Below are 26,539 nucleotides of genomic sequence, written 5' to 3'. Positions count from 1 at the left end.
ATCACCCCATGCACTCCATCCTCAGTCTCCTCATCACCCCATGCACTCCATCCTCAGTCTCCTCATCACCCCATGCACTCCATCCTCAGTCTCCTCATCACCCCATACACCCCATCCTCTTCACCCCATACAACCCATGCACTACATCCTCAGTCTCCTCATCACCCCATACACCCCATGCACTCCATCCTCTTCACCCCATACAACCCATGCACTCCATCCTCATCACCCCCATACACCCCACGCACTCCATCCTCAGTCTCCTCATCACCCCATGCACCCCATGCACTCCGTCCTCAGTCTCCTCATCACCTCATATACCTTAAGCACCTCATCATTATTACACAGCTGACCCCCCCCCCCAGTCCTTCTAATCAACATTAAACCCCCTAATCACTACACCCCTGACCCCCCCTTCTGGTCCTCCTTATCAACACAAAGCTCTCCCAGAACCCCAATCCTCCTTATCATTACACCACCAACCTCTTCAACACCCCTCCTGTCCTCTTCATCATCATTACAATCCCCTCACCCACCGCCCTGCACCCGACCGTCGCTCTCCTCACCTTATCTGCTCAGGAATGCGGCCGTGTGAGGCAGGAGGGTTTGCTGCTCCTGTCGCTTCTGCCGGGGTCAGAGGCCATGACACGTGACATCAGGGGCTTGGAACAAACGTGCGTGCCTGCGCGGGGCACGTCTGTTCCCATCACCCCCCGCGCCTGTCCTCTCCCCCAGCCGGTTTAAAGGTAAATTACTGCTGTCAGCGGCAGGTGCGGGACCTGTTGCTGCAGCATAGAGTATGAAGTACTGGCAGGGGGCCCTGCAGGGGCCCAGACTGTGAGGCCCAGGCTGTAACCTGGGCTACTATGGGGGCCCCCTAACACGCTGGGCCCCTGTGCAGCCGAACCGGCTGAACAAGTGATATGTCCGCCCCTGCCCAGGAGGACCCCACTGCTGACACAGAGACATAAAAAAGCAAGACTACATTTTGCCAAAATGAACTTGAGTAAGCCAAAATCCTTCTGGGAAAACATCTTGTGGACAGATGAGACCAAGATAGAGCTTTTTGGTAAAGCACATCATTCTACTGTTTACCGAAAACGGAATGAGGCCTACAAAGAAAAGAACACAGCACCTACAGTGAAATATGGTGGAGGTTCAATGATGTTTTGGGTTGTTTTGCTGCCTCTGGCACTGGGTGCCTTGAATGTGTACAAGGCATCATGAAATCTGAGGATTACCAATGGATTTTGGGTTGCACTGTACAGTCCAGTATTCTTTAGGTTTGTCTCTTAAAAAGCGAGGAGGAAAAAATGCAAAAATGAAAATTGGTTGTGTCCTCAAGGGGTTATAACTTTTTTCTATCTTTTTGCAGCGGTGCTATTTTTTATGCATTGTGTGAACCCAGCTGTAACTGCTAAAGAAGTCACTAGGCCCTGCAGTACTTGTAGAGGCCACCAGATGTCACTTATGGATTCTGAAAAGTCATATACAGACCAAAGGCTGACGGGCTTGATGGGGAGATGTAGTTTTTTTTGGCAGCTGGGGAACTACACCATTATATATGAATCTGTAATGTACAGCAACACAATGGGGAAGATATTAAAAATTCCTCACGTCAAAATTTTCTCGTTTTGTGCCATTTTTTGGGTGCAAAAAAAAGTTTCTGTCAGATATTCAAAGGGGGAGATATTCAAAACTCCTCACGTCAAAAATTTTGCCTTTCGTGCCAACATTTCAACACAAAAAAGTTTCCATCAAATATCAAAGTGATGATCCAAGGTTTATACTATTCATGCCAGTTTTTCAAAAGTGGGCGTGGTTATGTAAATTTCATGTTTTTTCATTATATTTTCAAAGGGGTGAGAGTCCATTTTACATCAAACATTTCGCACCATCTTTGCTAGTGTAGAAATCACAAAAATAGTTGTTTTTTTTTTCATTAATTATTGGCAAATGTTAATAAAAAATTAAAAATTTTCATGGTCTTTGCACCTGCACTTAAAGGGGTACTCCCCTATCCAGCATTCGGAACGCTTGGAGCTGGCGGTTGCCACGCCCCCTCCCATAGACTTGCATTGACGGGGCGTGATGTGATGTCACAAGGGGACATGGCAGTGATGTCACGATCCTGTTCTGAACGCTGGGGCAGCGGATTACCCCTTTAAGTGCAGGTGCAGGAACGTAGGGTCCTGCACAGAGATCGCGGGGGTCCCTGGCCATCGTATTTCCACACAGCTATCCCTCGTCTCGGCCCTAGTAATCATGAAATACTACGTGAGATGCTTCCAGAGATTTAAAATTTGCTGACAAAATCTGCAATTTTGGAGCAAATTTTTTATTTTTTTTTGCAATTTTGGCAAGGAAAAAAACCAAATTGGCACGAAAGTAAACTCTCGCATATTTTGATATTTTCACAGAAGCACAAAAGACCTTTGTGAGGATGTTATTCAAAAACTACTGTCATTTCTGTTCCACCGATATCGGGGGAGATTTATGAAAACCCATCCAGAGGAAAAGTGGCCCAGTTGCCCATAGCAACCAATCAGATCGCTACTTTCATTTTTCACAGGCCTTGTTAAAAGTGAAAAAAGAAATCTTGTTGCTATGGGCAACTGGATAACTTTTCCTCTGGACAGGTTTTGATAAATCTCCCCCCGATATCGGTGGAAATGGAGTGTTTAAAGGGGGGAGATTTATCAAAACCTGTGCAAAGGAAAATTTGCACAGTTGCCCATAGCAACCAATCAGATTGCGTCTTTCATTTTGCAGTTAAAAATGAAAGAAGCGATCTGATTGGTTGCTAAGGGCATCTGGGCAACTTTTCCTCTGCACAGGTTTTGATAAATCTCCCTTCGTGCCTAGCTTTAGTAATATATTTATTCTCCCTTACAGTCCCGCTGCTCACAGGTGGACTTTACCCCATGCACTTTGTCTGTGTGTTACGCTATCATAGCAGCAGGTGTGGCGGTCATTATCCATCACACGTAACAACACTGCCACCTGTGCGCCAACCTACCTGGACTGTGTCATCCCTCACCGGAGAACGAGGGCACCTTGAAGGCCAAAGCCAAGGGTGTCACTAAAAGCCCCCATCTATTGTCTTAGACAGTAGATATGCTAATATATATATATACTTTTGTCCATGAGGAGATGAGCTGACGCCATAGTTGTCTGGCAGTGGCTCACCCCCCCCCCCAGACACACACACTTTCTCTTTCCAAACACAAGTGCTTGTCTGAGGTGATACCTAGCTTCCCTCTCCATCTGTCTGACAGAATCAATAGCGGGTAAGTACGTGTCGTGTACCAGTACCATTGGTGCAGCTACTATCCTTAAAGGGGTACTTCGCTTCCCCAGCGTTCTGAGCATTATGACGTCACGCCCATGCCCCCTCGTGCAGTTACGCCCCGTCCTCCCATAGACATGCATGGAGGGGGTGTGGCACGATGTCACAAGGGGGTGTGGCGTGACATCATGACCATTGCCGCCGGAACCCAGTGTTCATTCAGAATGCTGGGTGCTGCGTGAACCCCCGCAACCAGACATCTTATCCTCCATTACTTTAGATAAGGGATAAGATGTCTAGCGGCGGAGTACCCCTTTAAGAAGTACATGTATAAATGTGTCATCATATTCATTTCAAAAAGTGTAATGGTTTAAAATCTGTATTACTGTATTACAGATGACTGGTGCCTTGGTCACATGATCCTCCCAACCAGTGGTTGTGGGAGAAGCCTCCCTTTCCCAGGAGAATAGTGGACCCAAACTTGTTAGAGTAGTCTGGCTTAGGCCACCAAAGTGAGCACTCCTTCTGGCTATGCTTATTGCTATGTGTACACCTAGGCCGAAAGTGTCTTACCTAGGTAAATCCTGTCTAGTGTCAAGTCATTGTCCCTGTCAACGCTGTGAGTATAAAGTGCTCAAGTTGTTCATCTCCAAGAAGAAGTTTTATTTGTCTTTGTCAGAAAGAATAAAAGCAGAACAAGGGCCTCTCACTAATCTCTTAAATTGCCTATAGTCAGAGTTAAAGGGGTACTCGGCTGCTCAGCCTTTGGAACAAACTGCTCCGAACACTGGAGCCTGCAGCTCGTGACGTCAATGCCCCACCCCCTCGTGACATCACACCCCACCCCCTCAATGCAAGTCTATGGGAGGGGGCGTGACAACTGTCACGCCCCCTCCCATAGACTTGCATTGAGCGGGCGGGGCGTGACATCATGAGGGGGTGGGGATATGACGTCACGAGCTCCCGGCATCGGCTCCAGCATTCGAAACAGTTTGTTCCAAACTCTGAGTACCCCTTTAATGCTTGATTAATCTTCATATTGCATCACGGTAAGTCAACCTGTGAATATCCTCTTCAATAGTTTCAGTAAAGTGCATTGAGAACATATTCAACAGGTAACATTTACATCTGCAAGAAAGCACCATAAAGATTGCTAAGTTCAGTAAAGCTGCTATAAAAGCACTATTTAAAGGGACAGTGACCAAATTCATATTCATCTGGCTTTAGATGAGCTGATCATGGAGATTCTTCAATCAACCTGAATAACTGCTGTGCAATAGCATTCCTTCAGGCAAACTGTGGTACTGCATGCTAATTTCTATGAATGATTTATAAGTGGAGGGTCCTCAGTGGAAGGGTGTGGGGTTCTACTCTATTCGTTTGGGTTTGTCGTTTGGGTTTGTCTATGGTAACATGTTCTTCAAGGTGTGTTCACATGGGGCTCGTAGACGGTGGATTTGAAATCTCATCCATTAACAGCGTCAAAAATAGTTAATTAATCAGCAATGAATTGTTATGTTGTGATTATTTCTGTTAAGCCATTGACTTTTTTCATCAGTGTTTCCCAACCAGTGTGCCTCCAGCTGTTGCAAATCTACAGATCCCAGCATGTCCGGACAGCCATGGGTGGGTACATAGCAAAGTGGAAGGAATTTACCCTAGTAATGCTTTTCACCCACCCACTGCAGCATTAGCCACACCCCCTGGAGACCATGTGACATGGGAAAAATTGTGTCTGCACCAAGCCTTAGGGTACGTTCACACGATTCATTTGCGGGTTTTCCGCTGCTGAAAATCCGCCGCAAGCCTCATTGAAGTAGGGTCTGACGCGGATTTTCTGCAGCAGAAATTATGCAGCGGAAAATCTGCTGCGGACAGAGCCCGTCCCCTTTCAAATACGCAGCAGGAAACCTGCAAATAAATCCGCCCTTAGGGTATGTTCACACGTGTGCATTTTCTGCTGCAGATTTGCTTCAGCAGATCTTGCTGCCCATTGGCTGTAGCGGGCAGCAAAATTTGTTACAGCACATCTTCAGCAGAAAATATGCACGTGTGAATGAGCCCTTAGGGTACGTTCACACGTACACTATCTGCTGCATATTTTTGCTGCATAGTTTGTGCAGATGATTTTGCTACCCATTAACTTTAATGGGTAAAAAGATCAGCTGCAGAAAATATGCAGCAAAAATATGCAGCAGATCCTGTACGTGTAAAAGTGCCCTTACAGTGGAAAAATTCAAACTAAAGAAATAAAGTGTATGAATATCTTTTGTGATCTCACAAGGGATATATTGGGGGAGATTTATCAATCAGTCTGAAACCCTAATTGTCTGGTTTTTCCCATAACAACCAATCACAGCTCAACTTTCATATCTTAACGAGCTCTTGTAAAGTGAAAGTTGAGCTTTGATTGGTTGCTGTGGGAAAAACCAGACAATTAGGGTTTCAGGCTGATTGATAAATCTGGGCCATTATGTTAAAAAAAACATGTAACATATACTTTACCATATTGCCCACACCAACACAGTCACCATAGTCACCCCGTCTCACCCAGACTATATACAAAACTAGCGTTGTCCAGTTTTCCTACTTAAACCTTGTGGGAGAGGAAAAGCAACAATGATGATCCAGTGCTCATATCCCGTCCTCATATCCCATCCTCATATCTGAACCTCTTATCCTGTCCTTATATCATGTCCTCATATCCCGTCCTCATATCTCAACCTCATATCTGAACCTCTTAACCTGTCCTCCTATCCCGACCTTCTATCTGTCCTCACACCCTGACCTCATATTCCTTTCTCATACCCTGACCTAATATCCCATCTTCTTATCTCGTCCTCATATCCCGAACTCATATCTCGTCCTCATATCCAGTCCTCATAGGCTGGCCTTATATCCCAACCTCATATCCTGTCCTCATAGGCTGGCCTTATATCCCGACCTCATATCCTGTCCTCATAGGCTGGCCTTATATCCCGACCTCATATCCTGTCCTCATAGGCTGGCCTTATATCCCGACCTCATATCCTGTCCTCATAGGCTGGCCTTATATCCCGACCTCATATCCTGTCCTCATAGGCTGGCCTTATATCCCGACCTCATATCCTGTCCTCATAGGCTGGCCTTATATCCCCATCTCATATCCTGTCCTCATATCCCATCCTCATATCTCACCTTTATATCTTGACCTCATATCTCATCCTCACATCCCGATCTCTTATCCTATTCTCATATCCCGTCCTCATATCCTGACCTCATATGTCATCCTCATATACCGTCCTTATGTCCCGTCATCATATTCTGTCTTCATATGCCATCATCATATCCCTTCCTCATATCCTGTCCTCATATTCCGTCCTCATATCCCGTCCTCACATCCCGTCATCATATCCTGTCTTCATATCCCTTCATTATATCCCATCCTCATATCTTGATCTCATATCCTGTCCTCACATCCCTACTTTGTCTTGTCATCATATCCGGTCCTCACATCCCAAACTTATATCCCATCCTCATATCCCGTTATCATATCCCAACCTTATATCTTGTCCTCATATCCCATCCTTATATCTCAATCTCATATCCCATCCTCCTATCCCAACCTTATATCCCTTCCTCATATCCCATCCTCCTATCCCAACCTTATATCTTGTCCTCATATCCTGACCTCATATCCCAACCTTATATCTTGTCCTCATATCCTGACCTCATATCCCAACCTTATATCCCAACTTATATCCCATCCTCATATCCCGTTATCATATCCCAACCTTATATCTTGTCCTCATATCCCATCCTTATATCTCAATCTCATATCCCATCCTCCTATCCCAACCTTATATCTTGTCCTCATATCCTGACCTCATATCCCAACCTTATATCTTGTCCTCATATCCTGACCTCATATCCCAACCTTATATCCTGTCCTCATATCCTGACCTCATATCCCATCCTTATATCTTGTCCTCATATCCCAACCCCATATCGCATGCGCAGCGAAACGCGTTGCATCTAATAAATCCATTGATTTTACTTGGCTGCCTGATGGTTCCTCTCTGCGCCAGACAAACTCCTGACTCTCTGGTCATTCGGTTTTGATTTTACTCTTACCCAGGAGGGCTGCAGTGGACCTTCTTCTATATCTCTTCTGCGTTTAACCTTGTTGTGTGTGGGCGCACAACCAACTTTGGTAAGCGGCTTGGGAATTACCGTCCCCTACCCCCACCTGCAAGATCTACTGATCCCGCACATGAGGCGCCTTCCTCCCTCTCTCTAGAATTAACCTTATATCTTGTCCTCATATCCCAACCTTATATCTTGTGCTCATATCCCGTCCTCATATCCTGTCCCCCACACTAACTATTCTCTGCACCTGTCGGACATGATAATAATAGTACCGTATGATGTTTGCATTAGTACCGCAGGTAATGGGATCTGTGAGGTTAGCGTCCTGATCACATAAACCAGTCTGACATGTGTATTGTCTGCTCCTCGGGCTGCTTGTTACCTGGGAGAGACAACACACAGCTTCCTACCCCCCTGACATTGCTCTGCTCCATTAGTGCAGCATGTGTTCTGGGGGCGCTGTGTCGCCCCCTATCTCTGGCCTGTCACTGATCTCCATCTACAGGTGTTATATAACACCTGCTGTAAAAGTCAGAGTCCAAAGGGCGGCTTCCATTATTTACTCAGTCCTACCCTGCCCCATCTCCTGCCTGTCACCTGCTGCCACTGCTATCTGTCTCCCCTATTGTACAGCCCCCCCCTAAAATCCTTGCCATCCGCCCTTCTCCCATACACAGTGATGAAGGATATTGCTGACCCCCTGACAGATTTGTGACCCCCCTGGAAGCCAATATACAAGACACAGGTAAGCACCTATTTTTTCTATAATACATCTGCTGCTAAAGCAAACCCGCTGGGCTGAGGAGTTTACACTCTATATCAGTGTTTGCCAACCAGCGTGCCTCCAGCTGTTGCAAAACTACAACTCCCAGCATGCCCGGACAGCCTTTGGCTGTCCGGGCATGCTGGAAGTTGTAGTTTTGCAACAGCTGGAGGCACACAGGTTGGGAAACACTGCTCTACATGCTACATGTGACTGTACTATATCCCATAATATAAGATTATATACACAATGTGCGATAATCCAATAGAATCAGAGCCGTGTATGGGGACTGTATTTATGGTGGGGGTGGTCATCAGGGGGAGATCATCTTAAAATTGTCTAATTATTAAATGAAATTTTTATTAATATTATTATAATAAAACCATATATATATATATATATATATATATATATATACTTATTTAATTATTTACATATGCACAAAGTGTCTGAATGCTGAACAGTTTTTCAATAAAATAATAAACACATATATATTCTTGTTATGCTGAGAATGGACAACTTATACCATAATAGGAATGATCCAGCAAGACATTATATACAATCATGGCCGTAAATGTTGGCACCCCTGAAATTTTTCAAGAAAATGAAGTATTTCTCCCAGAAAAGGATTGCAGTAACACATGTTTTGCTATACACATGTTTATTCCCTTTGTGTGTATTGGAACTAAACCAAAAAAGGGAGGAAAAAAAGCTAATTGGACATAATGTGACACCAAACTCTAAAAATGGGCGGGACAAAATTATTGGCACCCTTAACTTAATATTTGGTTGCACACCCTTTGGAAAAAATAAGTGAAACCAGTCACTTCCTATAACCATCAATAAGCTCCTTACACCTCTCAGCCGGAATGTTGGACCACTCTTCCTTTACAAACTGCTCCAGGTCTCTCTTATTGGAAGGCGCCTTTTCCCAACAGCAATTTTAAGATCTCTCCACAGGTGATCAATGGGATTTAGATCTGGACTCATTGCTGCCACTTCAGAACTCTCCAGTGCTTTGTTGCCATCCATTTCTGGGGGCTTTTTGACATATGTTTGGGGTCATTGTCCTGCTGGAAGACCCAAGATCTCAGACGCAAACCCAGCTTTCTGACACTGGGCTGTACAGTGTGACCCAAAATCCATTGGTAATCCTCAGATTTCATGATGTCTTGTACACATTCAAGGCCCCCCAGTGCCAGAGGCAGCAAAACAACCCCAAAACATCATTGAACCTCCACCATATTTCACTGTAGGTTCTGTGTTCTTTTCTTTGTAGGCCTCATTCTGTTTTCGGTAAACAGTAGAATCATGTGCTTTACCAAAAAGCTCTATCTTGGTCTCATCTGTCCACAAGACATTTCCCCAGAAGGATTTTGGTTACTCAAGTTCATTTTGGCAAAATGTAGTCTTGCTTTTTCAGTCCTCCTTGGTCTCCTCCCATAGCGTTTTATTTCATTTTAATGTCGATGGATAGTTTGCGCTGACACTGATGCTCCCTGAGCCTGCAGGACAGCTTGAATATCTGTGGAACTTATCCACCATCCGGACTATCCTGCGTTGACACCTTTCATCAATTTTTCTCTTCCGTCCACACCCAGGGAGATTAGCTACAGTGCCATGGGTTGCAAACTTCTTGATAATGTTGCGCACTGTGGACAAAGGCAAATCTAGATCTCTGGAGATGGACTTGTAACCTCGAGATTGTTGAGATTTTTCCACAATTTTGGTTCTCAAGTCCTCAGACAGTTCTCTCCTCCTCTTTTTGTTGTCTGTGCTTAGTGTGGCACACACAGACACACAATGCAAAGACTAAGTGAACTTCTCTCCTTTTTTTATCTGCTTTCAGGTGTGATTTTTATATTGCCCACACCTGTTACTTGTCCCAGGGGAGTTTAAAGGAGCATTTCAGGGGTGCCAACATTTACGGCCATGACTGTAAGAAAAAAGATTACACTAAATTGCTTTTTTGTTTTATTTTGAGTCGTTTCATTGTCACCCCCTACTATGTAATGTACAGTATATTGTATAAGCTGCTGAAGGGAAAAGAGGGAGGGAAGTAACACCTGCCAAATGAATTGTCTTGACACATTAATACTAAAACTACCATGAAAACTGCACCCTATGTAAAGGAATATAACTACTATAATGCTGCTCCTATATACAAGAATATAACTACTATAATGCTGCTCCTATATACAAGAATATAACTACTATAATACTGCTCCTATATACAAGAATATAACTACTATAATACTGCCCCTATATACAAGAATATAACTACTATAATACTGCCTCCTATATACAAGAATATAACTACTATAATACTGCTCCTATATACGAGAATCTAACTACTATGATTCTGCCCCTATGTACAAGAATATAACTACTATAATACTGCTCCTATATACAAGAATATAACTACTATAACAGTCCAACAAGATGAGTGGCACTATTGTGTGGTCTCCCTTAGTAACAGGTAAAGTTCTTAGCATACAATATGAGGCTGTGCAGATGGACTGATAATCCAGGCTAGACCTGGAGGTGCAGGTAACGGTATAGTATTCATATAAATCCAAGAAGCATGTAAAGAAAGGAGTACCGCACTCACCCACTGTCAAAAGCCGGGAACAGGAGAGGTTTATTTCAGATCATAAGATCGGAATAACAGGTGCAGGACGTGGAGGAGAGAAAAAAGCCACACACGACTAGTTTCAAGCCAGCCAGAGAAAGTGCCGTCCGGCGTGAAAATAAACCTTTCCTGTTCCCGGCTTTTGTCAGTGGGTGAGTGCGGTACTCCTTTCTTTACATGCTTCTTGGATTTATATAACTACTATAATACTGCTCCTATATACAAGAATATAACTACTATAATACTGCTCCTATATACAAGAATATAACTACTATAATACTGCCCCCAATATACAAGAATATAACTACTATAATACTGCTCCTATATACAATAACATAACTACTATAATACTGCTCCTATATACAAGAATATGACTACTATAATCGTGCTATCTATGTACAAGAATATAACTACTATAATACTGCTTAAATGTACAAGAATATACCATAACTACTATAATACTGCCCCTATGTACAAGAATATAACTACTATAATACTGCTCCTATATACAAGAATATAACTACTATAATACTGCTCCCATATACAAGAATATAACTACTATAATACTGCTCCTATATATACAAGAATATAACTACTATAATACTGCTCCTATATACAAGAATATAACTACTATAATACTGCTCCTATATACAAGAATATAACTACTATAATACTGCTCCCATATACAAGAATATAACTAATATAATACTGCTCCTATATATACAAGAATATAACTACTATAATACTGCTCCTATATACAAGAATATAACTACTATAATACTGCTCCTATATACAAGAATATAACTACTATAATACTGCTCCTATGTACAAGAATATAACTACTATAATACTGCTCCTATGTACAAGAATATAACTACTATAATACTGCTCCTATGTACAAGAATATAACTACTATAATACTGCTCCTATGTACAACAATATAACAACTATAATACTGTAACCTATATATAAGAATATAGCTACTATAATACTGCCTCCTATATACAAGAATATAACTACTATAATACTGCTCCTATATACAAGAATATAACTACTATAATACTGCTGCTATATACAAGGATATAACTACTATAATAGTGAAGAATAAGAGGACTGTATACTGGTAAAGCCGAGTACACCCTACAGAGAACCATGAACAAACACTATCACAGCCATTAAAGTCTTCACATGGTTGCGGCTGCTTTGAGCCCTAAGTGTTAGTAACTTTACGAGGTGACCACAGGAAACTGTAGACGTAATCTTACTGGGACTTTATAGAAATGAACCGATAAGATAAAAAGGGTAAAGTGGGAATTTCCTGTGATGAAATCGACCACAGTCATTGGCTGATAGATGATCACATGGTGAGTGTTGCACGGCTGAGATGACTGTATTGGGGCAGAATTGGGTGAGCTGGTTGACGCACATACCCCTGATACACATATATATGGCATTGGGGACAGAGGTTAGCGGGTGATAGTGGGCGTGCAGAGAGACTGGGGCAGGTTATTTCGGTACAAGGCTATAACAACTAACAGAACTAAAAAGGTGTCATATACTCTGCTCCCAAATCCGCCAACTGGGTCAATTTTAAAATTTGTAACTTTATATCATAGGCGTTTATGGCTCACATGATCATTTTTCCCAATTAGAGGTGAAGTACATGTCAGACAGTGCTGGCGCATTTACATTAAAAAAATCCTACCTTTGTGCTCCAATTTCTCATCTTTTAGCTTGTTGTGTGAATAAACATAATGGGGAAGATTTATCAAAACCTGTGTAGAGGAAGAGTGGTGCAGACCAGATCGCTTCTTTCAGTTTTCAGAGGCCTTTTTAAAAAAGAAAGAAGCGATCTGATTGGTTGCTATGGGCAACTGATCAAGTTTTCCTCTGCACATATTTTGGGAAATCTCTCCTAATATATCAATTTTGCATAGAAACGAAACCCCCCCAAAGATCGCAAAATTGTGGATTTTTTTTTCCCATTTTTTTTCTTCAATTTTGCCCCCACAAATAATTAGTTTTTTCCTTAGATTTTGTGGCTAAACAAGTGATGTCACTGCAAAGTACAGTGTTATTGTCACTGTTTTCTCCGCCCCTAGACATCTTATCCCCCATTCATAGGATAGGGGATAAGATATGTGATTGCGGGAGGTCCATCCGCTGGGATCTCCCATGATTTCCAGGCTGGCACCCCGGCGTTCTGAACATTTAATTCAGAACTCCGACTTCAGGTGGCCGTGGTTGTAATGTAATGTCATTCATGTCTATGGGAGGGGGCGTGTCCCTTGACCACAGCCGCCAGACATGTGATGAATTGACATGAATGGAGGGAGATGTGGCATCTGTGATCTCCTGTAATCCGGCACAGATTACTGGGCTGCCGCGCCAGAGATCACAAGGGTCCCAGCTGCCGGACCCCTGTGATTAGACTTCTTATCCCCTATCCAAAGCATAAGAAGTTCAGGGGTGGAGTACCCCTCTAAAGGAGAACTCCAAAACTAGCTTATCCCCTATCCACATAAAAGGGGATGAGGAGCTAATCACGGGGGTCCGGCCGCTGGGACCCCTCCTGATCTCCGGAACAGGACACGGCTCTCAGTGAGGAGCGCGTGCCATCTGCCATCTCCATTAAAGGGGTACTCTGGTGGAAAACTTTTTTTTTATTTTATTTTTTAAATCAACTGGTGCCAGAAAGTTAAACAGATTTGTAAATTACTTCTATTAAAAAAAAAATCTTAATCCTTCCAGTACTTATTAGCTGCTGAATACTACAGAGGAAATTCTTTTCTTTTTGGAACACAGAGCTCTCTGTCCATTTTAGGAACTGTCCCCATAGCAAACATATGCTGCTCTGGACAGTTCCTAAAATGGACAGAGATGCCAGCAGAGAGCACTGTGCTTGTGATGTCAGCAGAGAGCTCTGTGTTCCAAAAAGAAAAGAATTGTAGTATTCAGCAGCTAATAAGTACTGTTAGGATTAAGATTTTTTTAATAGAAGTAATTTACAAATCTGTTTAACATTCTGGCACCAGTTAATAAAAAAAAAAAAGCTTTCCTCCGGAGTACCCCTTTAATTTTTATGGGAGCACCAAAAAGACCTGAGTACAGCACTCAAGCACCTTTGCCGCTTCCGTAAAAATAAATGAAGCACGTGCCGTCTACTGGTAGTTGACACATGCTCCTCACTGACAGCCAGGGTCCTGTTCTGGAGATCGCGGGGGGTCCTGGCGGTCGGAGCCCTCGCCATCAGCAGCTTATCCTCTATTCTGTGGATAGGGGGATATGTTAGTTTTGGCTGGAGTTCTCCTTTTACATCCTTTATACATTTCTGGTTCCTTAAATAACAGACAATGGGAGAAATTTACTAAGCGTGGGGGTTAAAGGGGTACTCCACTGGAAAACATTTTTTTTTAAACTAAATGGTGCCAGAAAGTTAAACAGATTTGTAAATGACTTCTATTTAAAAAAAGCTTAATCCTTCCAGTACTTAGCTGCTGTATGCTCCACAGGAAGTTTTTTTCTTTTTGAATTTCTTTCCAGTCTGACCACAGTGCTCTCTGTCCATGCAAGGAACTGTCCAGAGCAGGAACAAATCCTCATAGCAAATCTCTCCTGCTCTGGACGGTTCCTGACATGTACAGAGGTGTCAGCAGAGCAGAGAGCACTGTGGCCAGACTGGAAAGAAATTTAAAAAGAAAAGAACTACCTGTGGAGTATACAGCAGCTGATAAGTACTGGAAGGATTAAGCTTTTTTAAATAGAAGTAATTTACAAATCTGTTTAACTTTCTGGCACCAGTTGGTTTAACCCCTTAAGGACGACGCCCTTTTTCACCTTAAGGACTGAGCCCTTTTTCGCAATTCTGACCACCGTCGTTTTACAAATTAATAACTCGAAAACGCTTTTACCGAATATTCTGATTCTGAGATAGTTTTTTCGTGACATATTCTACTTTATTTTGGTAGTAAATTTTCAGCGTTACTTGCATCCTTTTTTGGTGAAAAATCCCCAAATGTCATGAAAATTTTGAAAATTTTGCATTTTTCTAACTTTGAAGCTCTCTACTTGTAAGGAAAATGGATATTCCAAATAATTTTATTTTTCTTCACAAATACAATATGTCCACTTCATGTTGGTATCATAAAATGGACATATTTTTGCTTTTTGAAAAAATTAGAGGGCTTCAAAGTAGAGCAGCAATTTTCAAAAATGTCATGAAAATTGCTAAATCTGAAGGGACAGATGTTACAGAACTACAACTCCCAGTATGCCTGGGCAGTCGAGGCATGCTGAGAGCTGTAGTTTGGCAACATCTGGAGGGCTACCGTTTGGGCACCACTGTAACAGTGGTCTCCAACTGTGACCCTCCAGATGTTGCAAAACTACAACTCTAAGCATGCCCAGACAGCCTTTGGCTGTCTGGGCATGTTGGGAGTTGCAGTTTGGCCTTCCTAGTGGTTGCCACAGTAAAGATCACTTTACTTTCACTTTCATTGCCCCCCCCCCCCCCCCCCCAACGTGGTTTCCCTACCTGTGCCTGTCTCCAGCGATGATCGGGGGTCCCCAGGCATTTTCTAATCCAAGTACCGGCCTCCCTCTTCTCCCCACGTTCCCTACGACATCCAGGCGTGGGCAGAATGGGGGGTTGCCATGGCAACCCACTGTCCTGCGCTGCCATTGGTCAGAATCAGTTCTGACCAATGGCAGGGGATAGGAGGAGATCGGAGCACTGCGACCTCGCTCCTAGCCCTCAGGATGATCGGGGCTGTCACTGACAGCTCCGATCATCCCTATTTTCCGGGTGATCGGGTCACCAGAGACCCGATCAGCCTGGAATAGCAGAAAATCGCATGTCTGAATTGACATGAGATTTTCTGCGATTGCCGACATGGGGGGGGGGGGGGGGAATGCCTCAGGACCCCCCTGGGTGATGTGCGGGGATGCCTGCGGAATGATTTCAGCAGGCATCCTGGTCCGGTCCCCAACCGGCTAGCGGCGGGGACCGGAATTCCCATGGGCGTATCCTTAAGGACTCGGGATGCAGGGCGTGTGCATACGCCCGGCGTCCTGAAGAGGTTCAAAAGAAAATAAAGTTTTCTAGTGGAGTACCCCTTTAACCTCCACGCTTAGTAAACTGTGGTCAGACTGGAAAGAAATTAAAAAAAAAAAGAACTTCCACTGTAGTATACAGCAGCTGATAAGTACTGGAAGGGTTAAGATTTTGATATAGAAGTTAATTAAAAGTAATAGAAGTTGATTAAAAAAAATATACATACATGTTTTCCAGAGGAGTACCCCTTTAACATAGCCGGAAGGTTGCTATGAATGCTTCGAGGGTGCTATTTTTTTAAATTAAATTTACACTATTTTCATGAATAATACTTGTGACATTATTGATAAATCTGCTTTGTAATTGCGCACAACCCTGGGCCCCAGTCACAATCATCCCTATGGGAAGGAACATTCCACCCAGTAAGTGCATTTGGAAGACGCCACTTATGTTCTCGCCGCGTCTCCTCGTCTGGGTTTACATAAGGAGTTGAAAGTGAAGTAGACCTATCCGGTGGCCCTGAAGTCACCTCTGATGTGACTGTGTTGTGGGATGGTGACTTTATAGCAGTGATTTGCTACCTGTAACTCTATAGCTGTTGCAAAACTACAACTCCCAGCATGCCCAGACAGCCTTCGGCTGTCTGGGCATGCTGGGAGTAGTAGTTTTGCAACAGCTGCAGAGCCACAGGTTGCAAATCACTGCTATAAAGTCAAAAGTTTCCAGAGGTCCAGTCTTCTTCAGATCCTCAGAATTTTCACTGTTTGCCGTAAGTGAATGAATAAATTTTTATTTAAAGGGATACTCCGGAGAAAAAAAAAATTTCCAAATTTTTTGTTGTTGTAAATAACTTCTATTTAAAAATGTTAATCCTCCCAGTACTTATCAGCTGCTGTATACTCCAGAGGAAGTTGTGTAGTTCTTTCCAGTCTGACCACAGTGCTCTCCGCTGCCACCTCTGTCCATGTCAGGAACTGTCCAGAAAAGGAGCAAATCCCCACAGCGAACCACAGTTTCTGACATGGCCAGAGCTGGCAGCAGAGAGCACTGTGGTCAGACTGGTAAGAACTACACAACTTCCTCTGGAGTATACAGCAGCTGATAAGTACTGGAAGGATCCTTTTTTTTTTAACGTAAAAAGTAATTTACAAATCTGTTTAACTTTCTGGCATGAGTTCTTAGTAGACATTTTTTTTTCTTTTTCTCCAGAGTACCCCTTTAAGCCTTCCAGTACTTATCAGCTGCTGTACGCTCCAGAGGAAGTTGTGTAGTTCTTTCCAATCTGACCAAAGTGCTCTCTGCTGCCACCTTTGTCTGTGTCCGGAACTGTAGGAGCAATTCCCCAGCAGTGAGCACTGTGGTCAGACTGGAAAGAACTACACAACTTCCCCTGGAACATACAGCAGCTGATAAGTAGGGGAAGGCTTAAAGGGGTACTCTGGAGAAAAAAAATGTCTACTAATAACTCATGCCAGAAAGTTAAACAGATTTGTAAATAATTTTTTGCGTTAAAAAAATTAATCCTTCCAGTACTTATCAGCTGCTGTATCCTCCAGAGTAAGTTGTGTAGTTCTTTCCATTTTGACCACAGTGCTCTCTGCTGACACCTCTGTGCATGTCAAGTCCAAAGCAGAAGCAAATCCCTATAGCAAACCACAGTTCCTGACACTGACAGAGGTGTTAGCAGAGAGCACTGTGCACAGACTGAAAAGAACTACACAACTTCCTCTGGAGCATACAGCAGCTGATAAGTACTGGAAGGATTAAGATTTTTTAATAGAAGTAATTTATAAATCTGTACAACTTTCTAACACCAGTTGATTTGATTTTTTTTCCTATGATGTACCCCTTTAAATCCAAAATAGCTCACCATCAACCTAGACGTTTCATATGCTGTACATCTGAGGGCTTGTTGCAATGTGTCAGTAAGGAGCTAGGCAAGTCATTTGTGATGCTTTGTTTCACAAACAGAGGACTATGTACAGTGATGTACTGTAAAAAAGCCTGCTGGGGGCAGCACTAGGCCAGGATGAGTTTTCAGCCCCTGGATTTGATATCCCATTACTGTTCTGGTCAGGCATTAACTCCTTAAGGACCAGGCCCATTTTGGCCGTAAACATACCTGTAGAATAAAAGACAAATTTACTGCATCCACAAGGGGTTATACCGCATTGGCAGAATACAGGCTTCATGGAATGGCCATGGTTCCATCAGGAATAAAGAACATCATGCAACACAGAAGAGAATCCTCCAGGGGGAGCTGCTACACAACAAGTATACTACGGTTTTAGGTCTGGTCCAAAACCACATACGGGTCAAAACTGAGCCGACTGGAGTCACCGTTTGACTCCGGTCGGCTCATTAAAGTAAATGGAGTCACGGGCTGATTCGGCTGGGGTATGGAAGCGCCCGGTTTGCCCCTCTCCCCGCCGGATCCGGCACCCGTATGTACAAAACGTGGTGTGTAAAGGAAATACTAAAGATTGAAAGGCAATCAGTCAGTAGTATCACCTGCACTAAACCTGTCACACAGTCTGGTAGTGTGGATGATGCTGATTAAAATGGTACTCACACTGTCCAGATACACCAAGTCGTTCCGCCGCAAATTGCGTTTTTCTATTTATGCTAATGAGGACATGGGCGGAGCTCCGGTCCGTGCTTGGAGCACCCTGACGTCATTTTCGCCGGGAGACCGCTCCACCCGGCTCATCAATATTCATAACCCCCCTCCCTGCCCCTTTGCCCGTGTTAGTGTACAGCGCATGCGCCGCTTACTGTGTACTCCCGGAAGCGGTATTCCCCTCGGCCTTACTGCCGCAGCCATCTTTGATAAGTAAAAAGCCGGGGGGGGGGGGGGGGGGAGCCTCTTCCGGGAGTACACAGTAAGCGGCGCATGCGCTGTACACTAACACGGGCAAAGGAGCAGGGAGGGGGGTTATGAATATTGATGAGCCGGGCGGGGCGGTCGCCCGGCGAAAATGTCGTCAGCGTGCTCCAAGCTCGGAACTTTACTATTGAACAGGTCTAATAGTCTTTACAGCTAGGCCAGGATCCCAGAGAGGTGACCAGTTGTTACGCCGAGCGCTCCGGGTCCCCGCTCCTCCCCGGAGCGCTCGCATTCGCAGCGCCACAGTCAGACCTGCTGACCGGGTGCGCTGCGATATTACTCCCAGCCGGGATGCGATTCGCGATGCGGGACGCGCCCGCTCGCGATGCGCATCTCGGCTCCCGTACCTGACCCGTTCCCCGTCTGTGTTGTCCCGGCGCGCGCGCGCCGGGTCTCTGCGATTTAAAGGGCCGCTGCGCCACTGATTGGCGCAGCAGGCCTAATCAGTATTTTCCCCTGTGCACTTCCTACTTATCCTCACTTCCCCTGCACTCCCTCGCCGGATCTTGTTGCCATTGTGCCAGTGAAAGCGTTCCCTTGTGTGTTCCTAGCCTGTGTTCCAGACCTCCTGCCGTTGCCCCTGACTACGATCCTTGCTGCCTGCCCTGACCTTCTGCTACGTCCGACCTTGCTCTTGTCTACTCCCTTGTACCGCGCCTATCTTCAGCAGTCAGAGAGGTTGAGCCGTTGCTGGTGGATACGACCTGGTTGCTACCGCCGCTGCAAGACCATCCCGCTTTGCGGCGGGCTCTGGTGAATACCAGTAGCAACTTAGAACCGGTCCACCAGCACGGTCCACGCCAATCCCTCTCTGGCACAGAGGATCCACCTCCAGCCAGCCGAATCGTGACAGTAGATCCGGCCATGGATCCCGCTGAAGTCCCACTGCCAGTTGTCGCCGACCTCATCACGAAAAAATTGAATTTTTGGTCCTCTCCAACTGCACTTCTGAAATTCTTCTTGGATTACCGTGGCTTCAACGCCATTCCCCAACACTTGATTGGTCCACAGGAGAAATCAAGAACTGGGGTACTTCTTGTCTCAAGGACTTTCTTAAACCTGTTCCCAGTACTCCCTGCCGTGACCCTGTGGTTCCCCCTGTATCCGGTCTTCCTAAGGCTTATATGGACTATGCTGACGTTTTTTGCAAAAAGCAAGCTGAGACTTTACCTCCTCACAGGCCTTATGACTGTCCTATTGACCTCCTCCCGGGTACTACTCCACCCCGGGGCAGAATCTATCCTCTGTCTGCTCCAGAGACTCTTGCCATGTCAGAGTACATCCAGGAGAATTTAAAAAAGGGGTTTATCCGCAAGTCCTCCTCTCCTGCCGGAGCTGGATTTTTTTTTGTGTCCAAAAAAGATGGCTCCCTACCTCCTTGCATTGATTACCGCGGACTTAATAAAATCACGGTAAAAAAACGCTACCCCTTACCTCTTATCTCGGAACTCTTTGATCGCCTACAAGGTGCCCACATCTTTACCAAACTGGACTTAAGGGGGGCTTATAATCTCATCCGCATCAGGGAGGGGGACGAATGGAAAACTGCATTTAACACCAGAGATGGACACTTTGAGTATCTGGTCATGCCCTTTGGCCTGTGCAACGCCCCTGCCGTCTTCCAAGACTTTGTTAATGAAATTTTTCGTGATCTCCTATATTCCTGTGTTGTGGTTTATCTGGACGATATTCTGATTTTTTCTGCCAACTTAGAAGAACACCGCCAGCATGTCCGCATGGTTCTTCAGAGACTTCGGGACAATCAACTCTATGCCAAAATGGAGAAATGTCTCTTTGAATGTCAATCTCTTCCTTTCCTAGGATACTTGGTCTCTGGCCAGGGACTACAAATGGACCCAGATAAACTCTCTGCCGTCTTAGATTGGCCACGCCCCTCCGGACTCCGTGCTATCCAACGTTTTTTGGGGTTTGCCAATTATTACAGACAATTTATTCCACACTTTTCCACTATTGTGGCTCCTATCGTGGCTTTAACCAAGAAAAATGCCAATCCCAAGTCCTGGTCTCCCCAAGCGGAAGACGCATTTAAACATCTCAAGTCTGCCTTTTCTTCTGCTCCCGTGCTCTCCAGACCTGACCCATCTAAACCCTTCCTATTGGAGGTAGATGCCTCCTCAGTGGGAGCTGGAGCTGTCCTTCTACAAAAAAATTCTTCCGGGCATGCTGTTACTTGTGGGTTTTTTTCTAGGACCTTCTCTCCGGCGGAGAGAAACTACTCCATTGGTGATCGAGAACTACTGGCCATTAAATTGGCACTTGAGGAATGGAGGCACCTGCTGGAGGGATCAAAATTTCCAGTTATCATATACACTGATCACAAGAATCTCTCCTATCTCCAGTCTGCCCAACGACTGAACCCTCGCCAGGCCAGGTGGTCGTTGTTCTTTGCCCGTTTTAACTTTGAAATCCATTTTCGCCCTGCTGACAAGAACATTAGGGCCGATGCCCTCTCTCGTTCTTCTGATGCCTCTGAAGTAGAGGTCTCTCCGCAACACATCATTCCTCCGGACTGTCTGATCTCCACTTCTCCAGCTTCCATCAGGCAAACTCCTCCAGGGAAGACCTTCGTTTCTCCACGCCAGCGTCTCGGGATTCTCAAATGGGGACACTCCTCCCATCTCGCAGGCCATGCGGGCATCAAAAAATCCTTGCAACTCATCTCTCGATTTTATTGGTGGCCGACTCTGGAGACGGATGTTGTTGATTTCGTGCGGGCCTGTACTGTCTGTGCCCGGGATAAGACTCCTCGCCAGAAGCCTGCTGGTCTCCTTCTTCCTCTGCCTGTTCCTGAACAGCCTTGGTCACAGATTGGTATGGACTTTATTACGGACTTGCCCTCATCCCGTGGCAACACAGTTGTTTGGGTGGTCGTTGATCGATTTTCCAAGATGGCACATTTTATTCCTCTTCCTGGTCTTCCTTCAGCGCCTCAGTTGGCAAAGCAATTTTTTGTACACATTTTTCGCCTTCATGGATTGCCCACGCATATCGTCTCGGATAGAGGCGTCCAATTCGTGTCTAAATTCTGGAGGGCCCTCTGTAAACAGCTCAAGATCAAATTAAACTTCTCTTCTTCTTATCATCCCCAATCCAATGGGCAAGTAGAAAGAATTAATCAGGTCCTGGGTGACTATTTACGGCATTTTGTTTCCTCCCGCCAGGATGACTGGGCAGATCTTCTACCATGGGCCGAATTCTCATACAACTTCAGAGTCTCCGAATCTTCTGCTAAATCCCCATTTTTCGTGGTGTACGGCCGTCACCCTCTTCCTTCCCTCCCTACTCCCTTGCCCTCTGGTTTGCCCGCTGTGGATGAAGTGACTCGTGATCTTTCCACCATATGGAAAGAGACCCAAAATTCTCTTTTACAGGCTTCATCCCGGATGAAAAGATTTGCTGATAAAAAAAGAACTCCCCCCATTTTTGCTCCCGGAGACAAGGTATGGCTCTCTGCTAAATATGTCCGCTTTCGTGTCCCCAGTTATAAACTGGGACCACGCTATCTCGGTCCTTTCAAAATCAAGTGCCAGATCAACCCTGTCTCTTACAAACTCCTTCTTCCTCCTCTCCGTATTCCCAATGCCTTCCATGTCTCTCTCCTTAAACCACTCATCCTTAACCGCTTCTCTCCCAAAGTTGTTTCTCCCACTCCAGTCTCCGGATCTTCTGACGTCTTTTCTGTGAAGGAGATTCTAGCATCCAAGACGGTCAGAGGTAAAAGATTCTTCTTGGTTGACTGGGAGAATTGCGGCCCAGAGGAGAGATCCTGGGAACCTGAGCACAACATCCTGGACAAAAGTCTTATCCTCAGGTTCTCAGGCTCCAAAAAGAGGGGGAGACCCAAGGGGGGGGGGTACTGTTACGCCGAGCGCTCCGGGTCCCCGCTCCTCCCCGGAGCGCTCGCAGCGTTCTCTCATTCGCAGCGCCCCGGTCAGACCTGCTGACCGGGTGCGCTGCGATATTACTCCCAGCCGGGATGCGATTCGCGATGCGGGACGCGCCCGCTCGCGATGCGCATCTTGGCTCCCGTACCTGACCCGTTCCCCGTCTGTGTTGTCCCGGCGCGCGCGGCCCCGCTCCTTAGGGCGCGCGCACGCCGGGTCTCTGCGATTTAAAGGGCCGCTGCGCCACTGATTGGCGCAGCAGGCGTAATCAGTATTTTCACCTGTGCACTTCCTACTTATCCTCACTTCCCCTGCACTCCCTCGCCGGATCTTGTTGCCATTGTGCCAGTGAAAGCGTTCCCTTGTGTGTTCCTAGCCTGTGTTCCAGACCTCCTGCCGTTGCCCCTGACTACGATCCTTGCTGCCTGCCCTGACCTTCTGCTACGTCCGACCTTGCTCTTGTCTACTCCCTTGTACCGCGCCTATCTTCAGCAGTCAGAGAGGTTGAGCCGTTGCTGGTGGATACGACCTGGTTGCTACCGCCGCTGCAAGACCATCCCGCTTTGCGGCGGGCTCTGGTGAACACCAGTAGTGACTTAGAACCGGTCCACTAGCACGGTCCACGCCAATCCCTCTCTGGCACAGAGGATCCACCTCCAGCCAGCCGAATCGTGACACCAGTAACACGTGGGACCTCGCAGCTTGTTGAGACTTGCAGTGATTTTACAGACTTTAGGACAGCCTCGCTGACTATAACTGACTTGAGTTGATTGAAGATAGTGACAGCAGACATAGATGACTTGACTTACTGACTTATGGCTGTAATTTAGGCTTGAGGCCTCCAGATGTGCTGGACACTGGCTCTGAGACGTCTGGACTGGACTTGACCTCAGAGAGTGATTGTAGTACCTTTTATAAAGGGGGCTGAGCAAGGAGCTTATAGGCTAGCTGCGGATCATCTGGTCACCTGGTGCTCTCTGGGTAACAAAACATGTGACTCAAACATGTGACAACCCTTATCATGTGACTAACAACCATGTGACCATATCAAAGGTCCTTTACCCATATCAAAGGTCCTTTACCCTTAGTATATAACTTATACACATTAGGGGGGTACACTGCAGGAGAGCCCTGAAGACGTAAAAGGACTCAACCTGACAGGACTGTAGGAGCATATCCCGTACTGGAACATCACAGAGGCACCTAGGAAGTAAAATGTCCATGTTCTGCCTTTGTCAGCAATACAGTAGGTGTCAGTGCACTATGGGTTGACTGAGCTACATTTTGGGAGTGTTGGGGATACTCCTAGCAGTGTGCAGTATAGTGCGGTTGCACCCTATATAGTATGAGAAGGTGTCAGTAATACAGGAGGCCTGCACTGTATTCTAGGAGTGTGAGTGCGGTGTGGGAAGTGTCAGTGTTACAGGGGGTGTGAGTATATTTTGAGGGTCACGTCTTGCAAAGCAGAGTATTCCGGTGCACTTTGGACCTTTTCATACGTATGGCACTATAATGAAAATAAAATAATAATAACAATAATAATAATAATACAAATAATAAAAAATAATAATAATCATAATGAAAGGACTGCGCACAGAGAGTGGTGTCAGTGATGCAGAAAGTGCACTCTGTGTATTTAACTTGCATTTGTGTTATGATATGTATTTAAAACCCTTATACATATGGCACTAAGATTATCATAATTATTATACATATTCATAATAATACATAATAATAATATTAATTATATAATAATGTGGTAACGGGGTGGGATGAGGGCAGATGTTGTTACCCTAAGGGCAGATGGCAATAATCCCTTGTATTTGTGACGTTATTCCTTCCTCATATCCCGTCCTCTTATCCCGTCCGTATATCCTGTCCTCACATCTCTACCTCATATCCCGTCCTTATATCCTGACCTCATATACCGTCCTCATATCCTGACCTCATATCCTGTCCCCATATCCCGTCCTCATATCCTGTCCCCATATCCCGACCTCATATCCCATCCTTATGTCCCATCCTCATATCCGGTCCTCAGGTGGGACTGATTTGTGATGAAGATATTGTAAATTGAAAATAGAAGGGGGCGTGGCTTTGTGGTACTGGGCGTGATTTGCAAGCAGACCAATGCACAAAAAGGGTAGATAATAAAAGGGGTGGGGCTTAAATGCGGGCGTGTCTTTGAGAGATGGGGTGTGTCTTGCAAGCCGGACTGTCACATTCACCAGGAGATGCAGAGCGGAGCTTGTGGAGTAAGGTACTGGAAGTCCCATATACTTGCATAAGGGTGTAGATAAGGGTTAATTTAACTATTATATATTTTTATTCAACATATAAGTTATATGTGTACCAGTTATTATTGAAATATCTCCAGCCGTACGGAAGTTATGTGGGAACATACATTTCCCATTGATTTGCATGGGACTTTAAACAAAAACCCCGACCCTCACAAATGGGGGTAGTTAAGGGTTAAATTAATTATCCTATATTTTAAGTAGACATATAAGTAACATGTGACCAAGTATTATCGAAATATCTCCAGCCGTTTGGAAGTTATGCAGTAACATATATTTCCCATAGACTTGTATGGGACTTTAAACATAAACCCCGCCCCTGGCAAATGGGGGTGAGTAAGGGTTAAATCACCTATCCTATGTTTGTTGTTGACATATAAGTAACATGTGTGCCAAGTTTCATGTTAATATCTTTAACCGTTTGGACGTGATGCTGGAACATACACACATACACACACACACACACACACACATACATACACACATACATACACACATACATATACACATATATATACATACATATATACACACACACACATACATACATACATACACACATACATATACACATATATATACATACATATATACACACACACACACATACATACACACATACATACACACATACATATACACATATATACACATACATATATACACACACACACATACATACACACATACATACACACATACATATACACATATATATATATATATATATACACACACACACATACATACATACATACATACACACACACACACACACACATATACATACATATATATACACACGCACATACATACACACACATACTCACTATATCGCAGGAGGTGTCTCTCTTTTCAGGGGTGTCTGGCAGGGAAGCTCCTTGGTATGTGGGGGGGGGGAGTTTACTATATTGCAGGAGGTGTCTATCTCTTTTCAGGGGTGTCTGGCTGGGAAGCTCCTTGGTATGGGGGGGGGGGGGGGGGGGGTCACTTCATTGCAGGAGGTGTCTATCTCTTTTCAGGGTTGCCTGGCAGGGAAGCTCCTTGGTATGTGGGGGGGGGGGGGGGGGGTCACTTTATTGCAGGAGGTGTCTATCTCTTTTCAGGGTTGTCTGGCAGGGAAGCTCCTTGGTATGTGGGGGGGGGGGGGTCACTTTATTGCAGGAGGTGTCTATCTCTTTTCAGGGGTGTCTGGCAGGGACGCTCCTTGGTATGTGGCGGGGGGGCACTATATTGCAGGAGATGCCTATCTCTTTTCAGGGGTTTCTGGAAGGGAAGCTCCTTGGTATGGGGGGGGGGGGGTCACTATATTGCAGGAGGTGTCAATCTCTTTTCAGGGGTGTCTGGCAGGGATGCTCCTTGGTATGGGGGTCACTATATTGCAGGAGGTGTCTATCTCTTTTCAGGGGTGTCTGGCAGGGATGCTCATTGGTATGTGGGGGGGTCACTATATTGCAGGAGGTGTCTATCTCTTTTCAGGGGTGTCTGGCGGGGAAGCTCCTTGGTATGGGGGGGTCACTATATTGCAGGAGGTGTCTATCTCTTTTCAGGGGTGTCTGGCAGGGAAGCTCCTTGGTATGGGGGT

At 45.1% G+C, this 26,539-nt stretch overlaps 1 protein-coding gene across 6 annotated transcripts in view; it reads left to right on the top strand.

Annotated features, from left to right (window-relative positions):
- The first annotated feature begins 2,831 nt into the window (after positions 1-2,831).
- The window catches only part of LOC130295730 (phospholipid-transporting ATPase ID-like), a 196,135-nt gene continuing 172,427 nt past the window's right edge, over positions 2,832-26,539 (top strand). The window contains exons 1-3 of one of the 6 annotated variants that reach the window (XM_056546803.1): positions 2,832-3,290; positions 3,686-3,801; positions 8,095-8,162. The gene's annotated coding sequence lies outside the window, so the exon portion shown is untranslated. Of the gene's footprint in view, positions 3,291-3,685; positions 3,909-5,018; positions 5,042-8,094; positions 8,163-26,539 lie in introns of those variants that run through there. The other 5 variants (XM_056546799.1, XM_056546808.1, XM_056546824.1 and 2 more) reach the window with 5 other exon arrangements.

Source organism: Hyla sarda, chromosome 1, assembly GCF_029499605.1.
Source record: "Hyla sarda isolate aHylSar1 chromosome 1, aHylSar1.hap1, whole genome shotgun sequence".
NCBI classification, from domain to species: domain Eukaryota; kingdom Metazoa; phylum Chordata; class Amphibia; order Anura; family Hylidae; genus Hyla; species Hyla sarda.
The sequence above is the reverse complement of the archived record's forward strand: the minus strand, read 5'-3'. Positions and strand labels throughout refer to the sequence as shown.